Here is a 19,032-nt window from a genome sequence, read left to right as displayed (position 1 = left end):
TGAAACTCTCCTCCCCCACAGCCTGGGGTTTCCTTCCTCCCTGCTTTCCAGCACTCTTCTCACGGGCACTGAAGTGGGCGTGGTCCATCATTAGGGAAACAATGATCAAATACTCCCAGTTTCCGCCCACAATTCACACCCAGTGTATTTTGCATACCACTGTTGCACCCCTGTCACCGGCCTGACACCACCCACACAGGTAGAGAACAAGCCCCGCCCTCATGCTCGGCTGGGCCGCCCAGTCCCACTGTACCCACCGGCCAGCCTGCCCCTTGGCTCCTTAAGACAATGAGCCCTTTGTGCCCCTGCCCCACCCACAGGCCCCCTGCTGAGAATGTCCTGCTGGCCTGTCCCGCCCCCTGCACACAGCAGTGGTTTGCACTCAAGTCTTGGCTTTGCACCTGGGTCTTATCTGTGCTGGTGTGTGCTTCCCCTCACCCACTCGGGGGCTGGGCGCAGCTCACAGCGGCTGCAGTCTGATGCTAACCCCCCAGGCGGGTACTTTACCTGTTGAAATAGTCAGACTTCCACCTGCTAGTCTGCTTCCAAACACACTGCTGGAAAATCCTAAAACCACATTTCCTTTAGAACCTTCTAAACCCGCAGCTCCGCCCTGCCCCAGGCCGATGTAAAGTCTCCCGAGGGGCCAGTGCCCAGCCGGGGGTACCTTTCATCCAGGAATTGTTCCCAGGGGAAACCAAGGCCCTGGGGGTCTCACCTCAGGGGAGGCAGCCTCCTGCTGTCTCCCTGCCCGGGCCACTGCTGCAATGCTGTGCCCTCCAGCCCCCGCCCTGATCTTGTGTAACCCGAGCCCGGAGAAAGTATTTTAAACAGCTCTCTCGCCTGCGGCCCCGGTGGTGACGACAGAACCAAGTTTAGTGTCGTGGGCAGGTCCACATGCATCTCCCAGCTCACATAAAACACGCGGAATGTCCACCCCCACCACGCTTCCATGGGCGGTCCACTAGGGAGGAGCGCGGAGAGGGGCCTGGAGCCTCCCCCAGGAGGGAGGAGCAGCCCTGCTAGCTGGTCGCCTCTGCAGGGGGGAGCGTAACTAAAGGTGAGTGCTGTCCCTGGGCCCGGGTCGCCCAGCACTGCCCGCCCCTCCTTGCTGAGCAATGGCTTCGTTTCCTCCAGGTCTACAGCAGTAGTAGTAGCTGTGTGGGCGTGGGCAGGAATTAGGTGTACACGGTCTCCCACGTGGGTGCAGGGGCCCAGGCACTTGGGCCATCTTCTGCTACTTTCCCCGGTGCACTAGCAGGGAGCGGGATCGGAAGTGGAGCAGCCGGGACTGGAACCGGCACCTATGTGGGATGGCAGCATTGCAGATGGAGCTGAACCCACCGCACCACCATGCCGGCCCCTCCAACCATGTTTCAAACCAGTTGCAAGCCAAGAGCCCACATGTGAGACCCCACCCTTGTTGCTGTCTTGTGGGGGGTTTTTTGGGAAGGAGGAATCAGGGCCAGCGATTATTTGTGTATCTGTGGGAGAATGAGCCCAGGTCCTTGACTTCTTCAGGTTGAAGTGAAAGTACTGGGTGAGTAAGGGGACAGAGGACAGCAGGAGAAAGCAACAGTGGAGCCCCCCATTCTCTGTCACGGAGAGGGGACCCCGAGCTGCATACCTGGGAGGGCCTTTCGTAGGCCCCCTAACGTCCCTCTCATCCCTGTCACGGGTGTGGGGGCCGTGGACTGGGCTGGGGCCGAGGGGTGCAGGCATTCCTGAGTGCTTTCCAAGCAAGGAAGGGGCACAGGATCAGGCCGTGGGCCCCAGAGCTGTAAGTGTGGCTGCACGTGGAGAAAGGGTCCCTGCAAATAGAATGAATTAAGGATTTTGAGAAGAGGGGGTTTCCTCTGTTCTCTGGATGGGCCTTTACTGCTGTCCCATGGGTCCTTGTAAAGCGAGGCAGAGGGGGGCTGGCACTGAGGGTGCCAGTTCGAGTCCTGGTTGCTCCTCTTCCAATCCAGCTCTCTGCTACAGCCTGGGAAAGCAGCGGAGGATGGCCCAAGTCCTTGGGTCCGTGCACCAGCGTGGGAGACCTGGAAGAAGCTCCTGGCTTCGGACCGGGCCAGCTCTGGCCATTGTGGCCATCTGGGTAGTGAACCAGCGGATGGAAGACCTCTCTCTGTTTCTCCTTCTCTCTCCCTGTCTGTGGAACTCTGCTTCTCAAATAAATAAATAAATCTTAAAAAAAAAAAAAAAAGTGAGGCAGAGGGAAATTAAAGACACAGAAGACAGCGTGGTGACGGAGGCAGAGATCGGAGTGCTGTGGCCAGGAGCCGAGGTTGCTGGCAGCCACCAGGAGCTCGGAACGGCTGTGCTGGGGCTTCCCGGGGAGCGTGGCCCTGCCGGCCACAGTGGTGCCAGTTTCAGACTCCTGGAATGAATAGCTGCTGATTTAAGCCCTACCAATTGTCTGTGGCAATTGGTCACAGCAGACACCTGAAACACACACAGGAGAAGCGTGTCCCTTGCAATGTCTGGGATATACTTATGCTAACAGCCCAGCGGGGCCTCCTTGGTTCCCAGGGTCTGATGGGTGCTGTCGGGGAGGGAGCTCTGTGCCACGGTGCCCCGGAGCCGATCTGAACTTCACTGTGCCTCCGGAGGAGAAAGGGGGCAATTAGGCAGGTGTAGGCGATTTGTCCTTTCAGCAGGTCATCTGAGCACTCACGGGAGCTGTGTGGGCGTGGAGGACTTAGCTGCTAATCCAGGACCTCGGGGCTCAGCTTCCAGCCACTGCAGAACCAGCGCGTGAGCTGCGGCCCTGAGCGGAGCGCAGATGCCTCCGTGACACTGTGACACCTTGCCGACACCTGAGCTGCCCCCCGGGGATTCCATAGGGGTCGGGTTTCCCACACTAGGATCTTGGGGTGGTGGGGCCCCCGATTTCAGGCCTGAAAGGGGAGGATGGCGCTGGCTTCAGAGTCCCCAGAGGGCCCCTCAGGGGAAATGCAGTCACGGGTCACACTCAGCGGTCCCTGTGCACTCACACCTGCCTGCACAGGGAGTCACTCGCTGTGTGGTCAAGACTTGCAGGGAGCCCGGGCCCGATGTCCACCTGGGGTGGGGGGCTCAGTACAGGCCCCTTCCGCGCTGTCTGCGGGAGTGAGGGTTTCTCTCGCTTCTCATTGGCTCTCCGGTCCCCGTGCCTGCAGGCCTCCCTGATGCCCACAGAACCCGGGGAGTCTGAGCTCAGGGGAAGGGGTCCCAGGACATCCCAGCACCGTTCCCGATATCCAGGCCTGGTGAAAGAGAAAACCACGCAGCTCACAGGGAAGAGACAGGAAAGCAGCCAGGAGATGACACGTGCTTCCCTCCCCGTAACAGAGACTGCTGCTACAGCCCCAGCAGGGGCCACTGGTGGCTGCAGCAGCGCCAGGGATTGGGGGTGTGCGCAGTGCACCTGCTGAGCACTCGCTCTCAGTGGGGGCAGGACACCCCCGCCGATCCATCAGGGCCGTCCCTGGAGAATTGCTTGTTGTGCAGAAGTGTGGGAAGAAGAGGGGAGGACTGGTGACAGCATGGGGCTAAAGGGCTGCAGCGGAAGTGAGCAACGGATGTCTGGTTCCCTGAGGGCGCCCTTGGGACCTCTGCGGGGAAGGCAGCTCGCGTTCCTGCCGCGGGATGGTCCATGTGGCTGCAGCCTAACCCAGGTTGCTGTGGGGCCAGCGCTGTGGTGTAGTGGGTAAAGCTGCTGCCTGCCGTGCTGCTGGCATCCCATATGGACGCGGATTCAAGTCCCGGCTGCTCCATTTCCGATCCAGCTCTCTGCTATGGCCTGGGAGAGCAGTAGAAGATGGCCCAAGTCCTTGGGTCCCTGCACCCACGTGGGAGACCCAGAAGAAGCTCCCGGCTTAGGATTGGCCCAGCTCTTGCCATTGCAGCCGTTTGGGGAGTGAACCAGCGGATGGAAGACCTCTCTCTCTCTCTCTCTCTCGCTGCCTGTGTAACTCTGTCTTTCAAATAAATAAATCTTTATTTTTTTATTTTTATTTATTTATTTATTTATTTTGACAGGCAGAGTGGACAGTGAGAGAGAGAAACAGAGAAAGGTCTTCCTTTGCCGTTGGTTCATCCTCCAATGGCCGCGGCAGCCGGCACGCTGCGGCCGGCACACCATGCTGATCCGAAGGCAGGAGCCAGGTGCTTATCCTAGTCTCCCACAGGGAGCAGGGCCCAAGCACTTGGGCCATCCTCCACTGCACTCCCTGGCCACAGCAGAGAGCTGGCCTGGAAGAGGGGCAACCGGGACAGAATCCGGCGCCCTGACCGGGACTAGAACCCGGTGTGCTGGGCCGCAAGGCGGAGGATTAGCCTATTGAGCTGCGGCACCGACCCAAATAAATAAATCTTTAAAAAAAAAAAAGGTTGCCATGGCAGCCACCGGGGAGAGAATTTAAGTTTGGGCCAGGAGATGCCCCCACTCTCATTTTCCCAGGTATGACCTTTTCATTACCATAAGAAAAGTGCATGTGTGAACTCAGGCACCAGTGCCCTTCAGTGCACGGAAATATCTGGAAGAATTTCTTCTAAAGGCGCTCCAAGTGCCGCTGGACCCCGCACCACAGGCCCTTCAGCTGCCTATGGCCAAGGGAGGCCTTTGTGGGCCCACCTGCGGGCTGCCTGGGCGGAGGAGCCGTCCGGATGAGCTGTAGGAATAGAATGGCTAGCGGGCTAGCCGAGAGCTGGGTGTGTCCCTGCAGGTGGAGGTGGGCCAGCCGGGAGAGCACAGCCCCTGGGCCACTGCCCTTGTCCTAGCCTTAGCTGCCCTGGTCCTTGCAATCCAAGTGAGACCCTGCCTCCGCCCCCACGGGCAAGCTCCTGAGGCGACACTGGCTGCTGCTGTCACTTTGCGATTTTAATGCAAATCCTTCCCCGTCCAGACATCCTCCCCGCTGTCTTCTCCTTCACTTGCTCTGCAGGGGCCTTGTTGCATTCGTTGCATTTGCAGCCTTTTGGCGAGGGGCTGGGGGCCCAGCAGGGAGGAAGTGGCGGGGTGGAGCCTGGAGTGACTTCCGTGGCCGGGGCTCAGCTCCCTCATTCCTTGAAGGACTGAGAGTGCAGCTCTTCAGCCCCACGCTGAGAGGCCCCGCTCCCGGGACGCCAACTCCACGCTGAGAGCGGCCGCCAGAGCAGCGGTGCTCGGTGGCTGTGTCCCGGTGCGGCCCCCTCCCGCGAGGCCAGCAGCTCAGCCGTGGCTGCAGTGAGCACCTGCCACTCACTCACCTGCCTCAGGACCCTACAGCCCTGTAGGACCCAAGCCCCGGAGCCATGGAGGTGGAAGAGGAGAGAGTGGGTCACCTCCTGTCCCTCCTCCCCACGCCCCTCTGCCTCCCCAGCTTCTAGTGAGGGGACATCAGCCTTGCAGGGTGTTGGGGGCCACAGCTGTGCATGGAGCAGGGCCAGAGCCTCCTGAGAATGAGGGCACTGAGCCCCGAGAGGTGGAGGCGGAGCTGGCCCAGGTCTCCTGGGTCCCTCGCCCACGGAGATCCCCGCTCCTGCTCTACCTCAGGCCCCCGTAGAGGGACCCTCAGGGCCCCCTGGCCCGTGGTGCAATCTCACAGTGGGCACTTGGCCAGGAAGCACCAGTATTTGAGATTCCTGGAAATGAAGGCTTGGCCTCTCAGGCGCATGCTGGTGGCTGGAGCAGTTGGTCTGATTGACAGATGCAGCCCCTGTGTGGCAGCTTTCTAGAACATTCCAGTGCCTTCTGCAGTGTGAGGAGCTCTTTTGCTGTCTCCTGGTGGTCCCATCCAGGGACAGCCGTGTGACACCGGCCTTGCTCGGTCACCTGGCTGTGCCCAGCGACGCCCCTCGGCCCGGGCCGAGCCACCAACGCTGGGGCCGACTGATCACAGGAGCCGGGCAGGAGCAGAGATGTGACCAGGACTTGGCCTCCTAGAGAAAATAATCAAAACAAGCAAAAGTAAAGCCAAAAGTGCGTCCCTCGAAGAACATTGAGGGCAATGTCCTTCTCCCGAACAAGCCAGCTGAACCTGACTGGGGCCGGCGCGGTGGCCAATGGGTAAAGCCACCATCTGCAGCACCCAGCTCCATATGGGCATCGGTTCCAGCCCCGGGGGCCCCACTGCCGATCCAGCTCCCTCCTAATGCGCCTGGGAAGGCAGTGCATGTGGCCCAGGTGCTTGGGCCCCTGCACCCACCAGGGAGACCCGTAAGAAGCTCCTGGCTTCTGATCAGCCCAGCTCCAGGTCTTCCAGCCATTTAGAGAGTGACCCAGTGGATGGAAGATCTCGCTCTCGCCCTCTGTAATTCTGCCTTTCAAATAAATAAATCTTTAAAAAAGAAAATCAACACCGATTTCCTGGGGAATGTCCCAGAATTCCTGGAGGCCGCATGGCCATCACCGAGGAAGGGGCTCCCACATGGCAAGCAGGCCACGCCACACCCCTCCCCACGTGTACTTCAGTAACAGGCAGCACCTGTCGCTGGAAAACGAGGTGCCTCCTGGCCGTGGGGAGGCGCTGCCCTCCGCCAGGCCCTGCGTCCCACCTCGGGAGGGGGCCGATTTCCGAGTCCTGCCTTTGGGACTCTCCTCCTGTCAGTATCCTCTTCCCTCCCCCTCGCCCCGCCCCACCGGTGCGGAATGAGTTTACTGAGCTGTTAGTTTCATCGTTTTATCCTTGTTGTGCGGGACATGCACCAGGACGGACCCGCCTCTTCCAGCCATGCCGGCGCCTGGGTGGGATGTGGTGGAAAGGCCCCCGGCCTTGGAAGGGAGCTGCCAGGGTGGGGGGATGGGGGCTTGGCTGTGTGACCTGGGCCAGCGGCCTGGCTCCTGCCCTGAACCATGGGAATATTAGCACCTGTGGCAGGGACAGCAGGGCTGGGGGTCCAGCCCCAGCGCTACTGAGCGCCTGCTGGGTGTAACCTGGGAGCAGCCCCAGGCAGCCAGGGTCAGCGAGCTTTGTGTGAAGCAGGTGTGGAGCAGCAGGTGGGCTGTGGAGGGGCTCTGGCTCTGCTCTGCGAACATGAATTCTCTCCCAGGTCCGCGCTTCCACACGCGTGTGTGTGTGTGTGTGTGTGTGTGTACACGTTCTGTTATACCTGAGTAGTCTGGCTGCCAGAAGTTGAGCACGCAGTCGGACTGTTAGGATCAGCAAGAACAAGAGCAAGACGATGACTACCCGGACACGGTCCTCCCGCCCAGTCCTCTGTGGGACTCCTAACCCCCAAGGGGAAGGGACCAGGAGGTGCTGGAGGGTGGGTGCCTCCAGGAGAGGTGGAGCCCCGGGAGCCCCGCCCCGTCCTCTGCGGGAGGGCGTGGCCGGCAGGTGCTGCCTCTGAGGAAGTGCACACTCTCCACGTGAGACCCTGCCGGGGCTGTGATGGCCTTCAGCCATCCAATCTGATGGGTTTTTTAAAAAAGATTTATTTATTTATTTGAAAAGCAGAGTTACATACAGAGAGGAGAGGCAGAGAGAGAAAGGTCTTCCATCTGCCTGTTCACTCCACAGTTGGCCACAATGGCTGGAGCTGGGCCAATTGGAAGCCAAGAACCAGGAGCTTCTTCCAGGTCTCCCACGCAGGTGCAGGGGCCCAAGGACCTGGGCCATCTTCTACTGCTTTCCCAGGCCATAGCAGAGAGCTGGATCGGAAGTGGAGCAGCTGGGACTTGAACCGGTGCCCATATGGGATGCTGGCACTGCAGGTGATGGCTTTACCCGCTCTGCCATAGCACCGGCCCCCTGATGGGGTTTTGTTACAGCAGCCAGACTGGGTCCAGACACAGTCCACAGCTACTCAAGCCCCGCCTTTGACCTCCTCTGCCCTGGCCCTGGCCATGCCCCTTCCCCATGTGCCCCTCCTGTGTACCCCCCTCCCTCCACGTGCCCTCCTCTTGTGCCCCCTCCACAGGTGTGCCCCTCCCCAGGCACCTTCCCTCCCAGGCACTCCTGTTCTGCAGAGGCAGAGCCCTCAGCCCAGCCCTCCCCTGCCCCTGCTTTGCAGGCAGCGCCCTCAGACCTGGTGCAGAGAGCGCTCCTCACCATCCCCAGGGCTGTATCCATGGGGGATCCCCCATTACAGAGCTGCCTCCACTGTTTCCTCCCTCTGCCCCCACCACCCGCTCCTCCCCTCACTGTGGGGCTCAGAGTGGAGGCAGGTGGGGCTTAGCTCCGAAGGGCTTAACTGGGCTTACCAAGGACTGGGACAGCTCAGAGCCACTGAGCCCCGCCTCAGTCACCAGCTGTGTTCCCAGGCCCTGCTGGGCTAGCCTGGGCACCTGGCTGCCTTAGCTCAGCCCTCGGGGTAGAGCTCAAGGGCCAGGGGCACCCTTCCCGCGCTGTGTCCACACATGCAGTGCTCTGGGCGGCACGGTCCTTTTATGGTTTCTTACATGAGGTGTGGGTCTGGCTTCTCCCCGAGCCCTCCCTGCTGCTGTCGCCGGGCCGGGGCTGGGTGCTGCTGACCAGCCGCCTGCTCGGAGCTGCCGGTGACTAAGGATCCAGCCTGGCTGCTCTCACGTCTCATCTCGTTGCCGAGATAGCCCAGCGGGTGTGCAGGGTCCATTGCCATTGTTCTCGTCTGGGAAGACTGAGGCCCGCCGAGTGGCCAGCTAGCCTTTCTGTGGTCCCACGGCCCCTGAGGGCCACGCAGGGCGGTGCAGTAGCCTCCTCCTCAGCCTTCACCCTCCAGCCTGAGGGCTGTCCACTCCCGAGCTGTGGGCCTTCTGCCTGGCGGCCCCACAGCATGCCCACTTCCCATGATGCCGCTCTCGGCCCTCCCTGTCCCGCCAGGGTGCTGGGCTGGCGCAGGGCCCGTCACCCCCAAGCGCCTTCCAGTGCCTGGGGACCCGCAGTCAAGGCCTCCGCGGCACTAGTGGCAACTCCCCGAGAGACCGGGCACCCTTGCAGGGTGGTATACCAGGGGCCTTCAGCCTGGCTTTGTTTAATGAGAAGGTGGACTTTTTAAATTTTTTTGAAAGGCATAAAGACGGACACTCCTCAAATGCCCACAGCAGCCAGGGCTGGGCCAGGCCAAAGCCAGGAGCCCAGAACGTCTCAGAGTCCCACACGAGCAGCAGGGACCTGAGTCCTTGAGCCTCCACCTGCTGCCTCCCAGGGTGCACATTGGCAGGAAGCGGAGTCGGAAGCAGAGCGGGACTGCAGCCCAGGTGCTCCAGTAGGGAGCACAGGTGTCCCTTAGCTGCTGTTCCAGATGTCTGCCCCAAAGGTAGATTTTTTTAAAAAGATCTATTTATTTATTTGAAAGGCAGAGTTACAGAGAGAAAGAGTCGGGGTGGGGAGGGTCTTCCATCCGCTGGTTCACTCTCCAGATGGCCGCAACAGCCGGCTGGGCCAGGCTGAAGCCAGGAGCTTCTTCCGGGTCTCCCACACAGGTGCAGGGGCCCAAGGACTTGAGCCATCTTCTACTGCTTTCCCAGGCCACAGCAGAGAGCTGGATCAGAAGTGGAACAACCAGGACTCGAACCGGGGCCCCACAATGCTCCAGTGCCAGTCCCCAAAAGTAGACTTTTGATAACTGCTTTTATCCTCAGATTAAGACATAGACAGAAAGTAGTTAGAATTTTCTGACGGATTGTTAAAAAAAAAAAAAAAGGCTCATTGTGACGTAAGTGGAATCTAGTACGTCAGGGGACACGACTGTTCAGAGGCCAAAACTGCCGGCTGGCGCCAGGCACCCTGCAGACGCTTGGTGATGACGCGGGGATGTTTGTATCTCCACAGTGAATGGAAATGGGTGTGAAAGCGAGGGAAACTGGATCACAGGGTTTGTCCTCCTGCCTCGCCCCACCCCACCCCAGACCTCTAAGTGGGAATTGAAGGACGGATCCCCTTTCTCGCCCTGGCCCGTAGGATTCCTAAGTAGCAGCCTCGGGCCAGGAACCATCGTTTTGGGCGTGTTTCTCGTTGGGTGGCGAACGCCTGGTGCTGTGCAGCCTGCGGGCAGCTGCTGTTCCGAAAATGGCAGAAGCGGTCAGAGCACGGAGGCCCTCAGCACACTGGTCGCACACCGTGGCTCTGAGAACCAGAGAGCCACCCCTCAGCCCCTGGGCTGGGCCCATCGAGTGTGGCAGCCCCAGGGGAGGCCTGGCGCCCGGCCCGGGCTCCTGCAGCCTGGAGGGAGAGGAGGAGGTACATGGAGTGTTTGACTTGTAAGTGATGGCAAATCGCTTGTTACACCCCAGGTGCAGAAAACCCAGTGGAGCAGGGTGGCGCCCGGGGGCACTCACTTGAAAACAGTGGTGCTGGAGAGGCCCTGGCCAGCGGTCACGGCTCGTGGGAATGAGAGGCTGGTGTGGCCAGATCATCCCGACGACTCAGGGTGGATCGGAACTTGCACTTCTGCGAGCTCCCCCCGTCTTTAAGTGCTGGCGACCGATGCAGACGTCTTAGCTGTCTGGATGGCTCCTGGGCTTTTGTCTGGTTTACACTGTATCTGGAGAGTTCAAGCTGGACAACAGGAAGAACTTCCCGTGGGGACGATTATGAGATGTGGGGAAAGGGATGAGTCTCTGGGGGCAGCCCCAGTGCCTTCCTGTCAGTCTGAGAAGCAGGGGTCTAGACCATTCCCCTGAATCCTCAGGGCTGTCAGCAGGTGTATTTTTGAGTGACGGCTTTCCCTGGGGCCTCTTGCCGGCCCCCTGTGCAGTTCTGAGACTTATCACCGAGGCCTTGCGTCTTGCTCTCTGCGGACTCTCTTAACCAGGGACGCGCTGCCAGATGCCCCGCCAGCGTCCCGACAAGTTAAGCCTTGAAGCCTGGGAAGGTCCAGCATGTCCGCTGAGGACCACACACCCGGCCCCGGGCTGCTCGGGGCTCGCTCAGCCCATGTCCTCCAGCAGCCGAGTCCAGCAGGCACACACTCCCTGGTCTCCGTCGCCGAGGTGCGGGACCATGGGGCTGGACCTTTGGTGCCGCGGTGGACGCCGCTGGGGACACCCACGTCCGTGTCAGAGCACCTGCTTCAAGTCCTGGCTCCATGTCCAGTCCAGCTTCTGCTCAGGGGCACCCCGGGAGGCAGCAGGTGAGGGCTCAAGGACTTGGGTCCCTGCCGCCCATGGGAAACTTGGATTGAGCCCCAGACTCCTAGCTTCGGCCTGGCCCAGGCCTGGCAGTTGCAGGTGTGTCTGTCTCTCTGCATTTACATAAAATGAAAATAAAAGTCTAAAAACCATATTTGCTTCGTGCCTGAATAAAAAAGATTCAGAGTTTTAAATGCCATGAGAAAAAGCTTCTGACATCATAAAAGCCTGGGACAAATTGTGTGTTCAATATAATCTTTTTTTTTTTTTTTTTTTTTTTTTTTTTTTTTTTTTTTTTGACAGGCAGAGTAGACATTGAGAGAGAGAGACAGAGAGAAAGGTCTTCCTTTGCCATTGGTTCACCCTCCAATGGCCGCCGCGGCCGGCGCGCTGCGGCCGCCGCACCGCGGCCGGCGCACCGCGCTGATCCGATGGCAGGAGCCAGGAGCCAGGTGCTTTTCCTGGTCTCCCATGGGGTGCAGGGCCCAAACACCTGGGCCATCCTCCACTGCACTCCCTGGCCACAGCAGAGGGCTGGCCTGAAGAGGGGCAACAGGGACAGAATCCGGCGCCCCGAACCGGGACTAGAACCCGGTGTGCCTGCGCCGCTAGGCGGAGGATTAGCCTAGTGAGCCGCGGCGCCGGCCTTTTTTTTTTTTTTTTTTTGACAGGCAGAATTAGACAGTGAGAGAAAGAGAGAGAGAGTCAGAAAGGTCTTCCTTCCGTTGGTTCACCCTCTAAATGGACGCTATGGCCAGTGCTACCCCGATCTGAAGCCAGGAGCCAGGTACTTATCCTGGTCTCCCATGCGGGTGCAAGACCCAAGCACTTGGGCCATCCTCCACTGCACTCCCTGGCCACAGCAGAGAGCTGGACTGGAAGAGGGGCAACCGGGACAGAATCCGGCACCCCAACCCGGACTAGAACCCGGGGTGCTGGCGCCGCAGGCAGAGGATTAGCCTAGTGAGCTGCAGTGCCGGCCTCAACATACTCTTAACTATGTTCTAAAACACACAGGAAAAAGCAAAAAGGAAATTTATGAAAACATCAATAGTGATGTCTTCAGTGGTGGTATTTCTGCCTTTTTTGCTCTACTTGATAACACATGCATATGTTGCTTTCAATATAAGGACAGTTTTAAGTTTAAAATTGGAGTTGAGGAGTCTTCTTAAAAAGTACCTGTCACAGGCCCACGCTGTGGCCTAGTGGATAAAGCTGTCGCCTGCAACACCAGCAGCCCACATGGGCACTGGTTCAAGTCCTGGCTGCTCCACTTCCAATCCAGTTCCCTACTAATGCACCTGGGAAAGTGGCAGAAGATGACCCAGGTGCTTAGGCCCCTGCACTTTCAAGGAAGATCTGGAGGAAGCTCCTGACTCCTGGATTCGGCCTGGCCCAGCTCTGGCTGTTGCAGCCATTTGTGGAGTGAACCAGTGAATGGAAGATCTCTCTTTGTCTCTGCCTCTGTCCTTCTCTGTAACTCTTTCAAATGGATTAATTAGTTAATTATCCATTAGTTAACAAACAAAACAGTACCTGGTACAGCTCAATACTATTCTTTTTTTTTTTTTTTTTTTTTTTTTTTTGACAGGCAAAGTGGACAGTGAGAGAGAGAGACAGAGAGAAAGGTCTTCCTTTGCCGTTGGTTCAGCCCCCAATGGCCACCGCAGCTGGCGCACCACGCTGATCCGAAAGCAGGAGCCAGGTGCTTCTCCTGGTCTCCCATGGGGTGCAGGGCCCAAGCACTTGGGCCATCCTCCACTGCCTTCCCGGGCCACAGCAGAGAGCTGGCCTGAGAGGGGCAACCGGGACAGAATCCGGCGCCCCGACCGGAACTAGAACCCGGTGTGCCAGGGCCGCAAGGCAGAGGATTAGCCTAGTGAGCTGCGGCGCTGGCTTCTTTTTTTATTTTTAAAGATTTATTTATTTTATTTGAAAGAGTTACAGAGAGAGGAAGAGAGAGAGAGAGAGAGAGGTCTTCCATCTACTGGTTCACTCCCCAGATGGCCGCAATGGCCAGAGCTGAGCCAATTCAAAGCCAGGAGCCAGGAGCTTCTTTTGGGTCTCCCACATGGGTGCAGGGACCCAAGCACTTGGGCCATCTTCTGCTTCCCCGGGTGCACTAGCAGGGAGCTGGATCAGAAGTGGAGCAGCTAGGACTCAAACCCGCACCCACGTGGGATGCCAGCACTGCAGGTGGAGGCTTAACCTTCCGTGTCCCAGCGCTGGCCCTGCCGTTTTCCTTCCCACACTTCCCCTCCCCCCTGGTCAACCTCCGGTCATCTTCAACATCAATGTCATTTCCCCCAAGACAGTTCTTAGGGACGAAGAAATGTTGTGGTGTCTGCAGCTGATTCTCAAATAGCACAGGAAAAATTTCATACTAAAAAGCATGCACACGTAGGTGTCGTGATACAGAGGGATACGCAGTCATCCCTGGGGGTCTGTGGGGCAGTGGGTCCCAGACCCCTGCTGATGCCCAGCTCCACAGAAGCCCATTGGGTCCGATGAATTAATTTACTTCCTGTTGTGGGCCGGCAAAAATGCTGGGGGTGGGGAGGCGTTGGGTGTGACTGTCTTGGGAGGAGGAGGCCAGTGTCCTGGCGCCTGGGGTCGCGGGGCTCTGCTGACCGCACCGCGGGAGGCCCCGAGTCAGCGATTCAGGGAGGCCAAGTCAGCGGTGTCCTGTTCACGGCCAAGGTCCGCTCCGGGCTTCTCGACCCCAGAGGCCAGCCCTGTGCCTCTCCTGCCGCCTCCTTGCTGAGCTGTGATGTTGTCTCTCCTCCTGTTTCTGTCCGGCCCGCCTGGCCCATCTCCCCACCAGCAGGTAGGACACCACAGCCCGTTCTTTAAAAGAGAAAGCAAAAGTGTCCCTGTTCCTCTGCCCCCTTGGCTGTCCCCTCCCAGGGAGGCTTCTTGGAAAGCCTTGTGGACGCCTGCAGACTCCCTGTCCTCCCAGGTGCCCAGCCTGGCCCCAGCCCCGCCGTCGCCTGTCACTGCTTGCTGTGTGCAGCAACGAGCAAGCCCCACCCGCCAGTGGCTTCACAGGGCGGCCACGGCTGCCTGACTCATCTCCCTGTGTCCCTGGTGCTCAAACGCTCTTTCCCGCCCGTGGCTCGTCCTGGTGCGCGGAATCATCCTTCGGGTTCCAGCCTGAGCGTCCCCTTCTCAGGGGAGTTCTCCCCAGCGCCCCTCCCCGCCATGCTCCTGGGACGCTGTCTTCCCAGGCCCCTCCAGGAGGCCAGAGCGGTGTCCTGTAGCTCACTGTGTGGCCCCAGCACCTGCCCCCAGCTTGCCTGCCTTCACCACACCTGGGAGCCTCGGAATCACCTAAGCAGCCTTGGAAACCACGTGGTGGGCCCCACCCCCAGCCCCTGAGTCTGAATACCCGGGCTGGAGCCAGACACCCAGACACACCCAGTGCTTCATTTTATTTTTATTTGAAAGGCAGAGTTACAAAGAGAGAGAGGGAGAGACAGAGAAACAGATCTTCCATCTGCTGGTTCCCTCCCCAGATGGCCGCAGAGGTCAGAGCTGGGCTGGTCTGAAGCCAGGAGCCAGGAGCTTCTTCTGGGTCTCCCCTGTGGGTGCAGGGACCCAAGCACTTGGGCCATCCTCCACTGCCTTCCTAGGCACATTAATGGAGCTGGATTGGAAGAGGAGCAGCAGGGATTCAACCTGGTGCCCACACCTGCTATGCCCACCCAGAGCTTTTAAGGCACTGAACAGAACACGAATCCACAAACCTGGCACCACCGGCGCTCAGTGGACTTTTTTTTAAATGAATAAACTTGTAAAAATTAATCCCACTCAGACAGGCTGCCAAAGATGTTCCCTAGCTAACAAAGGCTGTTTCATCAAAGTTCACGTTTTCATTTCAACCAAGCTCTGTTCTGCAGGCCCCGTCCGTGTCTGGGGAGGGTGTGATCGCGCCCATCACAGAGACCAGTGAGAGGTGGCACTAGGGGAGGGGCCCAGTTCAACCAGGAGTGCAGGTGACCCAAGCCCGGGGCCCTGGCGCGCACATACGGCAGATTGGTGCCGGCGTTCCAGAAGCTCAGGACGAGGTGTCTGCCAGGCCTGGTGGATCCCGGGGACCTGCCCTGCTGCCCTGCTCGGCTCGCCTTGCCCGGAGCACTCCTCCCCCGGGAGTGGTGCAGTGGCAGCGCCCCTGGCCTGAGCCCGGGGAGCGGGGCCATGCAGAAGGTACTGGGGAAACGTCTGCCCTGCCACAGAGCAGGCCCTGCCTCCCCTGTTGCTATCCGCCCGCACTCCGGTCCACTGGTTGCCACGCCTGTGGTGTTCACTGCCCACGGCTTGCATGCGCTCACGGAAATGCTGGGATGACCCGGCGTCCTTTGCTGCTGCTAGGTCCCTGCAGGGCAGGCTCCCCGGGGAGCAGGGGATGGGGCTCAGCTCCTTCCTGGGTGGGCTTTGGGCGCTCTGCGTTCTTGGAGCAGTTTCTGAGTGCGCTCCCCACACCTGCTCCGGAGCCAGGCGCCCGTTTGTTATTGGAAGCCAAAGGAGAGGAAATGCAGACGGTCCCAGTTCTCAGAGAACCTGCTTTTACTGCATCCCAGGGCTGCCTCGGGCAGGTGGGGTGGAGGGTGACAGCCTTGATGGGCTCACGATGAGGGAGTCGCCTGCCCAAGGCCGGCCGGCCCGCAGATCACAGAGCCAGGATCTGCACCTAGATCCGTGGGCTCCAAAGTGCTGCTTCTCTGATTTCCAACACTGGATTCTTCTCCTACTCATGGCACCTGCCCCCCAGCCCTGGGGAAAGGCAGACCTGGTTTGGAAGTTTGTCTGCCCGGGCTCACTCCAGACCCACACATTTCTGCTTTGTCACGGCTGCCTGGTCCCCGCCAGTGGACCGGGAAGTAGGTCACGGCGGCAGGGACCACAGGCTCTGGCCACCGCGTCTGATTCCAGGCTGAGCAGGGGCCAGGCGCAGCCGGCAGCACCGCGCTCTGCCAGCCCTGCTCGGATTTCACATCCTGCCCTGAGAAGCATCGCCAGCCTGCATTCATTGGAGGCTGTGAGAGAACGGAGCCTTGGCGCCAGTGGGGAACTTGAAGGCCTGGGGAAGCCACCCTGGTTCTCCTGCAGGTCCGTGGGTGCCTGAGATGCTCCTGGTCAGGGACTGCGCCCTGAGCCCCGCGCGGAGCACTGCTGTGCGGAGCCCCTGACACCTGGAGCCGCTGCTCTCACCACCTCCCCTCCAGATGACAAAATGATCTTCCAAAAGAATCATGGGGGCTGGCGCTATGGTGCAGCAGGTAAAGCCGCCACCTGCAGTTGCTGGCATCCCATATTGGCGCCAGTTCAAGTCCCAGGTGCTCCATTTCCTGTCCAGCTCTCTGCTATGGCCTGGGAAAGCAGTGGAAGATGGCCCAAGTCCTTCAGCTCCTGCACCTGCATGGGAGACCCAGAGGAAGCTCCTGGCTCCTGGCTTCAGACTGGCCCAACTCTGGCCGTTGTGGCCAACTGGGGTGTGAACCAGCAGATGGAAGACCTCTCTCTCTCTCTGCCTCTGCCTCTCTGTAGCTCTGCCTTTCAAATAAATAAATAAATATTTTTTTAAAAAAATGTTGTAGGACATAAAAGGAAGAAAACACCAGTATCTATTAAGAGGATTTTATATCTACCTGAATCTGGATCTTTTGGTTCCAGCATGTTATAATGATATTTTGTGGAAATCATTGTTCAGTTAGTAATAAACTTTACCAAAGATGAGACATGTGCAAAAATTGCCTGTGGTTTAACAGCTCCTAAGTCGCACCGCTAATGCACCACTTTATTTTCTTGATTAATTCCTTAGTTATGTAATTCAACAATTTGAATAAATTCCCATTCAAGAAATATTACTCAGACTCAGTAAGATGTGGCGTGTGTAAGTGAACTTGGTGCTTACCAGTCAATCACACTCTGTCTTGCTGTTTTAAATTGGGTTTTTTGGAAGAATTTATTTATTTGAAAGGCAGCGTTACAGAGACAGAGTGCTGGTTCACTCCCCACATGGCCCCAGCAGCAGCAGCTGGGCCAGGACAAAGTCAGGAGCCAGGAACCAAGAACTTCATCCGGGTCTCCCACATGGGTGCAGGGGCCAAGCACTTGGGCCAACTTCTGCTGCCTTCCCAGCACGTCGGCAGGGAGCTGGATTGGTAGCAGAGCAGCTGGGACCCGAAGCAACACCCACATGGGATGCCTGTGTTTCGGGGCAGCGTACCCCGCTGTGCCACAGCCCTTTATTGCCTGTCCAGGACAGCTTCTCCCTGCACCCCATTCTTGGCCTCCTACATGGCATTCCAGGCCCCTTCCCTGGGGGAGCTCAGGAGATTACACCCCATCTGTAGGACTGGGGAAACTGAGGCCCGGTGTCTTGCTGTGCCCAGTTTATTGAGGGAAGATTGGTTTCCTGCCAGACCCCAGGTCCCTTGGCTTCTTCCTGGTCAGGAGGAAGCAGCTCTGAGTTCAAGTGTGTGGGGAGCAACTCGGACTAGACTAAGTTACTGGAATTAAGACTTATTCTATGCATCTGCTCTCCCACAATATGGTGCTGAGAAGGGAGAACCAGCTTCTACACAGCTGCCTCCAGTTCAACCAATAAACAGCAGGACCTGCTCCTGATTGGAGGAGAGCAGCGTACTCGGCGTGTGGGTAGCAGAGTTGGGATTGGCTGAAGAGGACTATAAAGGAGGAGAGAGACAACATGCACCAGGAACATCTAAGGGGAACATCTATCTGAAGGAACACCTGTGCAGCCCCCGAGAGAGCCAGCCGGTGGTGTGCCGCTCCCCCGCGGAAGTGGGGAATGTGGCAGGGGGAACCGCCCTTCCACGGAGGTGGAAGGGACGGTAGCCAACCCGGGAAGAACCAGCAGCAAACCCGGGGAGGGCCGAGCAGATGAAAGAACAACGCAGGGTCCTGTGTCGTTCTTCCACGAAGACGGGGAGCGACAAAGTGCTCCAGGTGTCTTTGTACATGAAAATGTCTTCCGGCGGGCCGGGGCCATTGTGTAGCGGGTAAAGTCGCCGCCTGCGATGCCAGCATCCCACGAGTCCCAGCTCCCTGCTATGGCCTGGGGAAAGCAGCGGAGGACGGCCCAAAAGTGCTTGGGCCCCTGCACCCACGTGGGAGACCGGAAGAAGCTCCATCGGCCGGGCTGAGCGCTGATCCTTTGAGGGTTATCTGGGGAGTGAACCAGTGGATGGAAGATCTCTTTGTCAATAAATAAATCTTAAAAATAAATAAATAAATAAAAGTCTTCTGCTGGATTTTAGCTATTATGTTTACTTTAAAAGTAAGCCAGAAAATGCTGGCGTTGAGAAAGCTGAAATGAGCCGTTGGTTTGAGTGGAGGAGCGATGTGTCCCCGGCGCTGGCTCCTTGCCACCCGTTTACCCTGCGTGAGGGCCGAGGCTGCCGTTAGCTGTTTAGACCTCGGGCTCTGGTCTGTGTCTCAGCTGCCGGTGGTCGTTAGGACATCGACACGGGGAGTGTTGCTTCTGAGCGGTGCTTGCGTTCACGCCTTCTTCTGGAGGATACTTTATCTTGTGAGGTTTGGTTTAAATGTGGGACACTTTCTCACTGGACACTCACCCAGGGGTGTCAGGAGCCATGTGGCTGGGGATGCGCACCCCGCCGGCGCCTCTCGGGGGACCTGCGCTTGCTGCCGGCCCCTGGCCAGTTAGAGAGTGCACCTAGCCAGGTTGATGCAAGGTCAGCGTTTCGCGGAGACACTGAATCCTGCGCGGAGACAGGAGAGCAGCCAGGGAGCCGGGCTCCCGGAGGCAGAAGCTGATCTCCTGCCTCCCTCTGTCCTCGAGGCTGGGTGACTCTGCACAACTTGCTTAGCCTCTCTGTTGCCACCTCTACAAAGTGGAGTCACCTCCTGACCAGGCCCAAGGACCCTGGACCCACGGCCGTTTCCCCCTTGTAGAAGGACTCTGATCCTGCTGAGCGTAAGGGCTGTGGGTTAATAATTGGGAGAAGCCATGTGGAATGTGCGGGTCAGAT

General features: G+C 58.6%; 1 protein-coding gene and 1 long non-coding RNA gene across 34 annotated transcripts in view; one reads left to right on the top strand and one right to left on the bottom strand.

The window, feature by feature from the left end:
• The window catches only part of MAPT (microtubule associated protein tau), an 81,809-nt gene that overhangs the window by 11,394 nt on the left and 51,383 nt on the right, over positions 1 to 19,032 (top strand). The window lies entirely within an intron of this gene.
• LOC149121114 (uncharacterized) lies at positions 14,437 to 15,182 on the bottom strand. Of its 2 annotated transcripts, none has more exons than XR_016223558.1 (2): positions 15,044 to 15,182; positions 14,437 to 14,660 (listed from the first exon to the last, which is right to left on the bottom strand). It is a non-coding gene; the product is annotated as an uncharacterized LOC149121114 (long non-coding RNA). The 2 variants fall into 2 exon arrangements; XR_016223559.1 differs by lacking the exon at positions 15,044 to 15,182 and adding an exon at positions 14,761 to 14,887.

The sequence above is a fragment of the Oryctolagus cuniculus genome, chromosome 17, assembly GCF_051225735.1.
Source record: "Oryctolagus cuniculus isolate XC-2025 breed Fujian yellow rabbit chromosome 17, ASM5122573v1, whole genome shotgun sequence".
Classification (NCBI taxonomy): domain Eukaryota; kingdom Metazoa; phylum Chordata; class Mammalia; order Lagomorpha; family Leporidae; genus Oryctolagus; species Oryctolagus cuniculus.
The sequence above is the reverse complement of the archived record's forward strand: the minus strand, read 5'-3'. Positions and strand labels throughout refer to the sequence as shown.